The sequence below is a fragment of the Ovis aries genome, chromosome 18 (genome assembly GCF_016772045.2).
Source record: "Ovis aries strain OAR_USU_Benz2616 breed Rambouillet chromosome 18, ARS-UI_Ramb_v3.0, whole genome shotgun sequence".
Lineage (NCBI taxonomy): Eukaryota > Metazoa > Chordata > Mammalia > Artiodactyla > Bovidae > Ovis > Ovis aries.
In genome coordinates, this window is record NC_056071.1 from 2,657,015 (window position 1) to 2,669,314 (window position 12,300).

Below are 12,300 nucleotides of genomic sequence, written 5' to 3' on the forward strand. Positions count from 1 at the left end.
AAAGAGTCTTGTAGATCTTCATAGAATCATTCAACTTTTGGTTCTTCAGCATTAGTGGTTGTGGCATAGATGTGGATTACTGTGATATTGAATGGTTTGCTTTGGAAATGAACAGAGATCACTCTGTTGTTTTAGAGATTGCACCCAAGATTGCATTTTAGACTCTTTTGTTGACTGTGAGGGCTACTCCATTTCTTCTAAGGGATTCTTTCCCACAGTAGTAGATATAATAGTCATCTGAATTAAATTCACCCATTCTGGTCCATTTTAGTTCATTAATTCCTAATATGTTTATGTTCACTCTTGCCATCTCCTGTTTGATTCATGGACCTAACATTCCAGGTTTCTATGCAATATTGTCCTTTACAGCATCAGACTTTGCTTTCACCATCAGATTCATCCACAACTAGTCGTTGTTTCTGCTTTGGCTGAACCTTGTCATTTCTTCTGGGGCTATTTCTCTGCTCTTCTCCAGTAGCTTATTGGGCACCTCCTGACCTTGAGAGTTCATCTTTCAGTGTCATATCTTTGACTTTTCATACTGTACATGGTATTTTCAAGGCAAGAATACTGAAGTGGTTTGCCATTCCCTTCTCCAGTGCACTACATTTTATCAGAACTCTGCCATGTCTTGCTTAGCCCTCTATGGCATGGCTCATAGTTTCTTTGAGTTTCACAGGTCTGTGATCTATGTAATAAGGTTGGTTAGTTTTCTGTGACTGTGGTTTTCATTCTGTCTGCCCTCTGATGGATGAGGATAAGAGGCTTGTGGAAGCTTCTTGATGAAAGGGACTGGCTGTGGGAAAATTGTGAGTTGGTCAGGTGCTCAACAGTCTGGTGGGGCTGTGTTCCCTTCCTGTAGTTTCACCTGAGGTCAAACTCTGCTAGGGTTAATGGTCATAGCAACAATTCCCTTCAAAAGGATTTATGCCAGCATGCTGTGGCTCCCAGGACTGTTGTAGTCAGTGCCCCTGACTCCACGCAGGCCACTGCCAACCCATGCCTCCTCCAAAGATTCTGGGACATGCACAGGCAAGTCTGGCTCAGTCTTGTGGAGTCATGGCTCCTTTCCTGATTCCTGGTGTGCACATGGTTTTGTTTTGCCCTTTAAGAGTCTGTTTCCCCAGTCCTGTGATGTTCTGTAATCAGTCCCACTGACCATCAAAGTCAAATTCCTGGGAATTCTCAATCCATTTGCTAGATCCCCTGGTTAAGAAAATGATTGTGGTTCTTAGGAGTTTTTGCAGCAGTGTCAGAATTTCTTTGATATGGTTCTCCAGTTTGTGAATCGTCTGCTCAGCAGCTCTATGGTGGAGCTAATGGAGACCTCCTCCAAGAGGACTGATGCCACATGACAAACCTCCTAGGTCTGCTGCACCCAGAGCCCCTGCCCCCATGGCAGGGCACTGTGGACTCGTGCATCCACAGGACACATTCAAACACTCTCAGGCAGGTCTGGCTCAGTCTCTTGTGAGAGTCACTGCTCCTTTCCATGGGTTCTGGTGTGCAGGTTTTGTTTGTGCCTTCAGAGCATCTCTGGAGGGTATGGAGTTTGATTAAACACAATTGTGCCCCTCCTACCATCGTGTTGGGGCTCCTCCTTTGCCCTTGGATGCAGGGTGTCTTTTTTTGGTGGGATCCAACATTCTTCTGTTGATGGTTGTTCAGCAGCTAGTTGAGGTTTTGTTGTTCTCGCAGGAGACGATGAGCACCTGTCCTACTCTGCCATCTTCCCTGGTAGCTCAGCTTATAGAATCCACCTGCAATGTTCAGTTCAGTTCCTGGGCTGGGAAGATCCCTTAGAGAAGGTATAGGCTACCCACTCGAGTATTCAAGGGCTTCCCTGGTGACTCATATGGTAAAGAATCTTCCTGCAATGCCAGAGAGCTTGGTTTGAGCCCTGGGTTGGGAAAACCCTATGGAGGAGTGCGTGGCAACCCACTGCAGTATTTGGCTCCTTAGGTAGGTTTATTCCTAGGTATTTAATTATTTTTGTTGTAATGGTAAATGGAATAGATCCTTAATTTCTCTTTCTGATCTTCCATTGTCAGCGTACAGGGATGCAAGAGATTTCTGTGTATTCATTTTGTATTCTGTAACTTTACCAAATTCATTGCTTAGCTCGAGTAGTTTTCTGATGGTATCTTTAGGATTTTCTATGTGAAAATCTTTTCTATCTTCTTTTCCAATATGGATTCCTTTTATTTCTTTTTCTTCTCTGAATGCCATCCCTAGGACTTCCAAAACCATACTGAATAAAAGGTGGTGACAGTGGAAACCCTTGTCTTGTTCCTATCTTGAAATAAATGCTTTCAGTTTTTCACCATTGGGAATAAACTTTACTGTGGGTTGGTTGTATACGGCTTTTATTATGTTGAGGTGGGTTCTCTCTATGCCCAATCTCTGGAGATATCTTTTTTTTTCTTTTAAAATCATAAATGGGTATTGAATTTTGTCAAAAGCTTTTTCTGCATCTATAGAGAAGAATTCATGATTTTCATTCTTGAATTTGTTAATATACTGTATCATATTGCTTGATTTGGGTATATTGAAGATTCCATTTTTCGCTTTAAAGCCTTCTTGATCATGATATATGATCCTTTTAATGTGTTATTGGATTCTGTGGTTAGTATTTTGTTCAGGATTTTTGTGTCTATGTTCATCAATAATATTGACCTGTAATTTTCTTTTTGCAATATCTTTGGTTTTGACATGAGTAGCCTCATAGAATGAAACTGATAGTGTTCCTCTCTCTTCAATTTTTTGGAAGGGTTTGAGAATGATAGAGTTAGTGCACTTCTAAATATTTGATAGAATTTGCCCGTGAGACCATCTGGTCCTGGTATTTTGTTGCTAGAAGAATTTTAATCACACTTTCAATTTCATTACTTGTGAGTCTATTCGTATTCTCTATTTCTTCCTAGTTTGGTCCTGGAGGCTTCCCAGGTGGTGCAGTGGGGAAAAAATCTGTCCGCTAATGCAGGAGATGTAAGAGATGTAGGATCTATCCCTGGGTCAGGAAAATCCCTTGTTAGCAGGAAATGGCAACCTGCTCTGGTATTCTTGCCTGGAAAAATCCATGCATAGGAACCTAGTAGGTTATAGTCCATGGGGTTGCAGAAAGCACACACTCTGTCTTAGAAAGTTGTATCTTTCTAAAGAATATGTCCATTTTTTCCAGGTTGTCCATTTTTCGGCATATGGTTGCTTGTAGTAGTCTTCTATGATTCTTTGTATTTCTGTGGTGTTGATTGTAACTTCTCTTTTTTCATTTTTCATTTTATTGATTTGAGTCCTCTCCCTTTTCTTCTTGAGGTGCCTGGATAAAGATTTATCAATCTTGTTTATCTTCTCAAAGAATCAATTTTTATTTTCATTGATCTTTGCTGTTGTTTTCTTTGTTTCTAAGTCATTTGTTTCTGCTGTGATATTTATGACTTTTTTCTATTTAAATACGTAGGGTTTGTTATTTCTTATTTTTCTAGTTGCTTTAGGTGTAAGGTGAGGTTTGTTTATTTGAGATTTGTCTTGTTTCCAGAAGCTGGATTGTATTGTCATAAACTTCCCTCCTAGAACTGCTTTTGCTACATCTGGCAGGTCTTGGGTTGTCATGCTTTCATTGTCATTTGTTTTTAAGTATTTGTTGATTTCCTCTTTGATTTCTTCAGTGATCCATTGGTTATTTAGCAGCATTTTTTTAGCCTCCACGTGCTTGTGTTTTTTACAGATTTTTTCCCCCATAATTGATTTCTAATCTCATATCATTGTGGTCAAAACGATGTTTGAAACAATTTCAATTTTCTTAAATTTACCAAAGCTTGAATTACCAAGGTATGATATATCTTGGAGAATGTTTTTTGTGCACTTGAGAAGAAAGTGTATTCTGATGCTATTAGATAGAATGTCCTATAAATGTCAGTTACGTCTACCTAGTCTATTGTGTGGTGCTTCCCAAGTGGCGCTAGTGGTAAAGAAGCCGCCTGCCAATGCAGGAGATGTAAGAGACATAGGTTTGACCATTGGGTTGGGAAGATCCCCTGAAAGTGCATGGCAAGCCACTCAAATATTCTTGGCTGGAGAATTCCATGACAGAGGAGCCTGGCAAGCTACAGTTCATAGGGCCATACAGAGTACCACACAGGATAGGAGATGGCTAAAGTGACTTAGCACACACACAGAGTCTATTATATCATTTAAATCTTGTGTGTCCTTATTTATTTTCTCTCTGGATGGTCTGTCCATTGGTTTGAATACAGTGTTAAATTCTCCCTGTTATCATTGTGTTACTGTTGATGTTCCCTCTTTAGGCTCTTAGCATTGCCTTATGTATTGAGTATAATTTTGAATCTTGTTTTTATATCCATTCAATCAGTCTCTGTCTTTTGGTTGGAGCATTTTCCATTTAACATTTAAGATAGTTATCAACATGCATGTTCTTATTATCCCTTTTTAAATAGTTTTGGGTTTGTGTTTGTTGATCCTTTTCTTCTCTGGCATTTCTTGCCTAGAAAAATTTTCTTCAGCTTTCTTTGTAAAGCTGATTTGGTCGTGTTGAATTCTCTTAGCTTTTGCTTGTCTGTAGAGCTTCTGATTTTGCCACTGATTCTGAACAAGATCCTTACTGCGTAGAGTAATCTTGGTTGTAGGTTTTTCCCATTCATTCTTTAAATATGTCTTGAAACTCCCTCCTGTACTATAGAATTTGTGCTTTGAAAAATCAGCTGATAACCTTACAGGCATTCCCTTGTATGTTACTTATTTTTCTCTTGCTGCATTTAACACTTTTTTCTTTGTATTTAATTTTTATTAGTTTGATAGTACAGGTCTTGGCATGCTTCTCCTTGAGTTTATCCTGTATGAGAACCTGTGCTTCCTGGATTTGGAGGAATATTTTCTTTCTTATTTTAGGGAATTTTTTGAATACAGTTTCTTCAAATATTTTCTCAGAATTTTTCACTTTCTTTTCCTCCTCTGAAACCCATATAATTTGAATGTTGGTGCACTCAGTGTGGCCCTAGAGGTGTCTGAGACTCTTCTTATTTCTTTTAATTCTTTTTCTGAATTCTTTTCTGTGGCAGTTATTTCCATCATTCTATTTTCTGGCTCACTTATCTGTTCTTCCCCAGTCATTCGCTTATTAATTCCTTCTAGTGTATTTTTCATTTCAGTTATTGTGCTGGTAGTCAATGTTTGTTCTTTAGTTCTTCTAGGCCCTTGTTAAACATTTCTTGTATCTTATTCATCCAGGCCTCCATTCTATTTCTGAGATCTTGGATTATTCTAACTATCGTTACTCTGGATTCTTTTTCAGAATTGCCTATTTCCTCTTCATTTATTGAATTTTATGGATTTTTATCTGGCTCCTTATTCTGTAACATATGTCTCTGCTGTCTCACTTTGTCTGACATACTCCATCTGTGGCCTCCTTTTCACAGGCTGCAGGGTGGCAGTCCTTCTTCTGTTATCTACCCCCTGCTGGGAGAGTTTTGTCCAGCAGTTTATGTAGGCTTCCTAGAGGGATTAGTACCTGCACTCTGGTGGGTGGAGCTGAGTCTTGTCCCTCTGATGGGCAAGGCCACATTAAGCGGTGTGTTTTGGGGTGTCTGTGAGCTTAGTATACCTTTCTGCTGATACTTGGGGCCATGTTCCTGTTTTGCTCTTTGTTTGGTGTGTGGCCTCTGGCATTGGAGCCAGCACCCATTTGGGTGGAGCCATGTCAGGTCTTCCCAGGTGGCATTATGTTGCCTGCCAAATCAGGAGACATAAGAGATGCAGGTTCAATCCCTGGGTTGGGAGGAGGGCATAGCAACCCACTCCAGTATTTTTGCCTGGAGAATCCTATGGACAGAGGAGCCTGGTGGGCTACAGTCCATAGGGTCACAAAGAGTCAGACATGATTGAAGTGATGGAGCACGCAGCATGCATATCTTGGTGTCAAGATGGAGACCTCTGGGAGAGTTCATGCTGATTTGTATTACCTGGGTATGGGAATTCTCTGGTATTCCAGTGCCTTGGACATGATATTCTTACTCTGAGGCTCAGGCCTAACCCCTGGGCAGAGAACCAACATCCCACAAGTGCATGGCAGAGCCAGGGGAAAAAAGGAAAAGAAAAAACAACAAAAACAAAGAAAACGAACAGGTAAACAAAACCCGACAAATTATAAAAGCAAAACCAAATAAAGAGAAGGAAAAATAAGGAAATAGAAAATCAAGAAAATGCAGAAAATATTAGTTGCTCAATCATGTCCAACTCTTTGTGAGTTCATGGACTATAGTAGTCCTCCAGGCTCCTCTGCCCATGGGATCTCCAGGCAAGAATAATGGAATGGGTGCAATTCCCTTCTCCAGAGGATCTTCCCAAACCAGGGATTGAACTCAGGTCTCCTGATTGCAGGCAGATTCTTTACCATCTGAGCCACCTGGGAAGCCCAGAAAATCAAGAGGACAATCTAACAAAGGAACCCCAAAGCAAAAACAAACAATGAAAAGAAAACTAGCAAACACAAGGTACAGGACAAAAAACAGAAAACAAAATAAAATTTTTAAAAAAAGAAAACATTAAACAAATACACAAAAACAATTTAAAAAATCTTTAAAGAATAAAAAGAAAAACAAGAAAAAAAGCACGCACAGAAAAGTAGAGTGACACTGGAAAATGTTTAAAAATATGCTAAAATTTTTTGAAAAAAGGAAAAAAAATTAAAAACTTTAAAAATAATACAAAATAATACCAATAGAACAAAGTGAAACAAGAAAAGAAAAAGAAAAAATATAATAGTAATAATAATATTTTCCTGAAGCCTCCATTGATAATGTCTTTGACTACCCCCAGTGAGCCACAGCCAGCACTCACCTTCCCAGTGGGCCCTCCAATGTCTCTGGGTATGTCTCTGGACCCATTGTGGGCACTGTGGGTACAACTCAGACCCTGACCTGACCCAGTTCATTCATGAATTTGCCCCCGAAAGTCCACACCTGCCAAAGATAAACCCATTCTCAGCTGTTGGAGTACTTGTATATTCAGATATTCCACAGATGCAAGGGTTTACTAGGCAGATCATGGGGATTCGATCTGTAGCTTGTGCAGTTGAACAGAGAGATTTCTGTACTTCTTCCTTAATTGCATAGCCCCTGGGGCTCAGCTTTGTTTTCGGCCCCATCTCTGCATGTAGGTGACCTTGTTGTGCATGTACCCTGCCCGGGTGAGAGGGAGCAAAAGCAGCAGCTGACTGAAGCTCTCCTGATGATTGGGGCACTTATTTGCTCAGGCTGGTCAGGGATAAGGCAGCCACAGCTAGGATATGCATGAAGTGCCTGTGGTGAGAGAGACCAGCAGAAAGATGCAACAGACTGGGACAAGTTTACTCTGGTGGAAGATCCTCCCAGTATCTGCAGAGGCAGGGGCAGTGGGGGAAGGTAGGGGATTGTAATGGTGGTCCTGCCCCTTGTGCACCACTCAACCTCATTTCCAAGGCGATCATGCTTCCTCTAGGAGCACCTCACAGATGCGGAGCTTTTCACTTTCACTCTCTTAGGTTGCCTTTGCAAGGCCAACAGTAGTCCTCTCCCTGGGCCCACTCTTCTAACCCCACACTTTAGCACTCAGCCTCTGCCAGCACTGATGGCATCCCATTTCAGGCTGTGGTGCCCAGGGCTGATTCCAGAGGAGGCTTTGAAACTGGTGGCTCTTAGGACTCTGGAGCCTGCACTGGCCAGGAAGCCTTGGCCTGAGGGCAGGCAAGCCTGCTCAGTGGGGAGACCCTCCCTGTCCTCACGGAGGCAAGAGGCTGGAGGATGGGGAAGGGGGTTGCAACGTGCTTTGTGCACCACTCAGTAATGGCAACTTGCTTCTGTTTGCGCCCTTGGTTTCTTCAGAAAACATTCCTGCTATGGAGCACCTTACTCCTGTCCTTCAGGGCAACTCTTCACAGCCAGAAACTGCTCCCTTCCTGGGTCCTTTCTGTGAACCCCACTTTATAGCAACCAGCACCCTCCTCCCCCTGCCCACTGCACCAGAAGACACACGACTCAGACTGGGTGTGAAGGGCAGTGGCATGTCATGCCCTTCTTACTGATCCCTGCCTTCCACAGGCCAGTTACTGTTTCCCTTCGATCCCCCTAAGGTCTCTTTCTGCCCTGCTGGTTTCCTTGCTGTGAATGGGCTTTTCTGAGAGTGGGAATTTCTCCTCACTTTCAGTTCCCTACCACTGGTACTGGTCCTTTCCCATTTCCTCTTCTTTTTCTTCTTTTGTCTTACCTGGTTGTGTAGGAACTTTTCTTGTTTTAGGTTTCCAAGGTCTTCCACTAGTATTCAACACGTTATCTCTGAGAATTTTTCTATTTGTAGATATATCCTTGATGTACTTGTGAGTATTCTTGTCCTTTTATTCTCCAACCTTGACTCCTACCTAATTGGTTTTTTTTTTTTTTTGAGTTGCATGAGTTCTTTACATATTTTGGAGTGTTATCCTCTTATGGGATATAGTTTTGCAAATATCTTCTCCCATTTAGTAGGCTGTCTTTCCTTTTATTAATGGTTTCCTTTACTATGCAGAAGTGTTTTAGTTTGATGTAGTCCCAGTTGCTTGTTTTTGTTTTGCTTCCTTCGCCTGAGAAGACATATATACAAAGATATTGCTAAGACCAATGTCAAATAGTGTACTGCCTGTTTTCTTTTGGGAGTTTTATGGTCTCAGTTCTTACATTCAATTCTTTAATTTAGTGGCTCAAATGGTTTGCCTGCAATGCGGGAGACCTGGATTCACTCTCTAGGTTGGGAAGATCCCCTGGAGAAGGGAATGGCTACCCACTCCAGTAGTCTTGCCTGGAGAATGGACAGAGGAGTCTGGTGGGCTACAGTCCATAGGGTTGCAAACATTTGGACATGGCTGAGAGATTAACACTCTGTGTATGGTGTGAGATGGTAGTCTAGTTTCATTTGTTTGAATGTAAGCAGCCCCAGTTTTTCCAACTCCACTTATTGAAGAGATCATTCTTCCCTATTGTGTGTCTTTTCCTCCTCTGTCAAAAATTAATTGCCCATAATTATGTGGGTTTATTGCTGGGATTTCAATTATGTTCCATTGATTTATGTGTCTGTTTTTGTCTCAATACTATGCTGTTTTGATTATTATGAATTTGTAGTACTGTTTGAAATTAGGGAGTGTGATATTTCCAACTCTGTTCTTTTTTCTCAAGATTGTTCTGACTACTTGGGGTGTTCTCTGATTTCATATAGAATTTTTTTGTTCTACTCCTGTGAAATATGTCCTTGATATTTTGATGGGGTTTGCATTGAATCTGTTGATTGCTTTGGGTAGTATGGTCATCTTAACAATATTTGTTCTTCCAAAACAAGAGCACATGATATATCTCCAAATAATTGTGTTATCTTCAATTTCTTTCACTCATACATGGAATATTAAAAAAACAAAGAAACAAAAATAAATGAACAAATCAAACCAAACAAATGCATAGACAAAAAAACAGAGTATTGGCTAACAGAGGGGCAGGAAAATGGGAGGGTGAAATGGGGAAAGGGAATCAATTGTATGTAATAGGTAAAAAATTGGGGGTAGTAGTTGTAGGCTATACAGAAATAGAAATATTATGATGTACACATGTAACTTACATGTTTTGAATCAATATTACCTCAATAACAACAGCAAACATGAGTTTGAGCAAGGTCTGGCAATTGGTGATATACAAGGAAGCCTGGCTTGCTGCAGTCCATGAGGTCACAAAGAGTCAGAATGACTGAGCAACTGAACTGAAAACTACAAAAAGAATCTCTACAATGGCTGAAAAAAATTTCAAACAGCAATGAATAATCTCACCTTTTAAACTCTAAGTACTGTACAGTGGGTCATTGGCTGCATGGGACCTGGTTTTCTGGTTTGGGTTTTAGTTGACTTCTTTCATGTATCTCTTCTTTCTGGCCAATTTATTAGAGAGTGAGGAGAGAAGATGAGAATTTCAGTGTAGGGGGAAGTGGACTTGAGAATAAGATGTGAAACTTGCCTTTTAAGATTCTCTTGCATTGTAGTAGTTAATAACACTTGAGTGAATAAAATCACATCACTTAATTAGTGTGTTTGGACTTTTAGGAAACCACCAAAGATGGGAAAGTTATACCTATTAAACATCATTTTAAGTAAATGAAAGCAACACACCGAAATAACTAGGCCCATTCCTCAAGAATTGGCCTTGTAGTCTTGTTTCCTTCTTGCATAGGCACAAGTACCTGAGGCCTATTTTCCAAGAAGCACAGGAGGTCTGCAGTCTGAATGTCAGAAGAGAGTGCTCTGAGCACCCTGCGATGGTATGGCAGTGTTGCTGCTGACTGGCTTTTGTTTGTGATTTTATGAGCACATGTCTGGGGGTCCAATAACCCACTGTGAGTGCTGGGGCCATCAACCTGCATGTCACATCTCATCTGATTGACAGATGAAACTGATTGACACCTGTGAGGAGAGACTCTAGGAGAATTCCAAGTAAGGTGATAAGGTATAAGAGCCACTAAGCATAATGTCTCTAAAAAACTATTTCTTTCACTAGTAAAATGTGCATAATATAAATGCTGCCAAAAGAACTCACTGGTCATAGCAAACACTCTTTATCAGCAACAAAAGAGACAACGTTACACATGGACATCATGAAGTGGTCAATACCAAAATCAGAGTGATTACAGTCTTTGTAGCGAAAGATAGAGAGACTGTATACAGTCGGGAAAACAAGACTCAGAGCTGACTGTGGCTCAGATCATTGGCTCCTCACAGCAGAACTTAGGTTTAAACTAAAGAAAGCAGGAAAAATCACTAGGCCAGTAAGGTACAACTTAAATCAAATACCCTATGAATATACAGTGGAGGTGATGAATAGATTCAAGGACCTAGTAAACAGATCCTTGAATAGATCTAGTAAACAGACTGCCTAAAGAACTGTGGACACAGGTTCATAATATTGTACAAAAGACAGTGAACAAAATCTCCCAAAGGAAAAGAAATGCAAAAGGCAAAGTGGTTGTCTGAGGAGGCTTTACAAATAGCTGAAGAAATAAGAGACATGAAAAGAAAGGGAGAAAGGGAAAGGTACACCCAAATAAATGCAGAGTGCCAGAGAATAGTAAGGAGATACAAGAAGGCTTTCTTCAATGAACAATACAAAGAAACAGAGGAAAACAACAGAAGGGGGAAAACTAGAGATCATTTCAATAAAATTGGAAACATCAAAGGAAATTTTCATCCAAAGATGGGCAAAATAAAGAACAGAAATAGTAAAGACCTAATAGAAGCAGAAGAGATCAAGAAGAAATTAAAAGAATAGACAGAAGAACTTTACAAAAAAGATCTTAATGACCCAGATAGCCATGATGGTGTGATCACTCACCTAGAGCCAGACATCCTGGAGTGTGAAGTCAAGTGGGCCTTAGGAATTATCACTATGAACAAAGCTAGTGGAGGTGATGGAATTCCAGCTGAGCTACTTCAAATCCTAAAGGATGATGCTGTTAAGGTGCTGTGCTCAATATATCAGCAAATTTGGAAAACCCAGCAGTGGTCACAGGACTGGAAAAGGTAAACCCTCATCCCAGTTCCCAAGAAGAACAGAACTAAAGAATGTTCAAACCACCGGACAGTTGTACTCACCTCTCACGTTAGCAAGGTCATGTTCAAAATCCTACATGCTAAGCTTCAGCATTACGTGAACCAAGAACTTCCAGATGTTCAAACAGGGTTTAGAAATAGCAGAGGAACCAGAGGTCAAATTTTCAGTATTCTCTGGATCATAGAGAAAGCAAAGGAAATCCAGAAAAATATCTACCTGCTTCATTGACTATGCTAAAGCCTTTGACTGTGTGGATCATAGCAAGCAAAGGAAAACTCTTAAAGAGATGGGAATACCAGACCATCTTACTTGTCTCCTGAGAAGCCTGTATAGGGGTCAAGAAGAAACAATTAGAATCTTGTGTGGAAGAACTGACTGATTCAGCATTGAGAAAGGAATACAACAAGGCTGTTTATTGTAACCTTCTTTATTTAACTTATACACAGAGCACATGATTCGAAATGCCAGGCAGGATGAGTTGCAAGCTGGAATCAAGATTGCCAGGAGAAACAGATATTTAGATGATACCACTCTAATGCAGAAAGCAAAGAGGAACTAAAGAATCTCTTAATGCGGGTGAAGGAGGAGATTGAAAAAGCCAGCTTAAAACTAATTTTAAAAAAACTAAGATCATGGCATGTGGGCCCATCACTTCATGTCAAGTAGAAGAGGAAAAGCTGAAAGTTGTGAC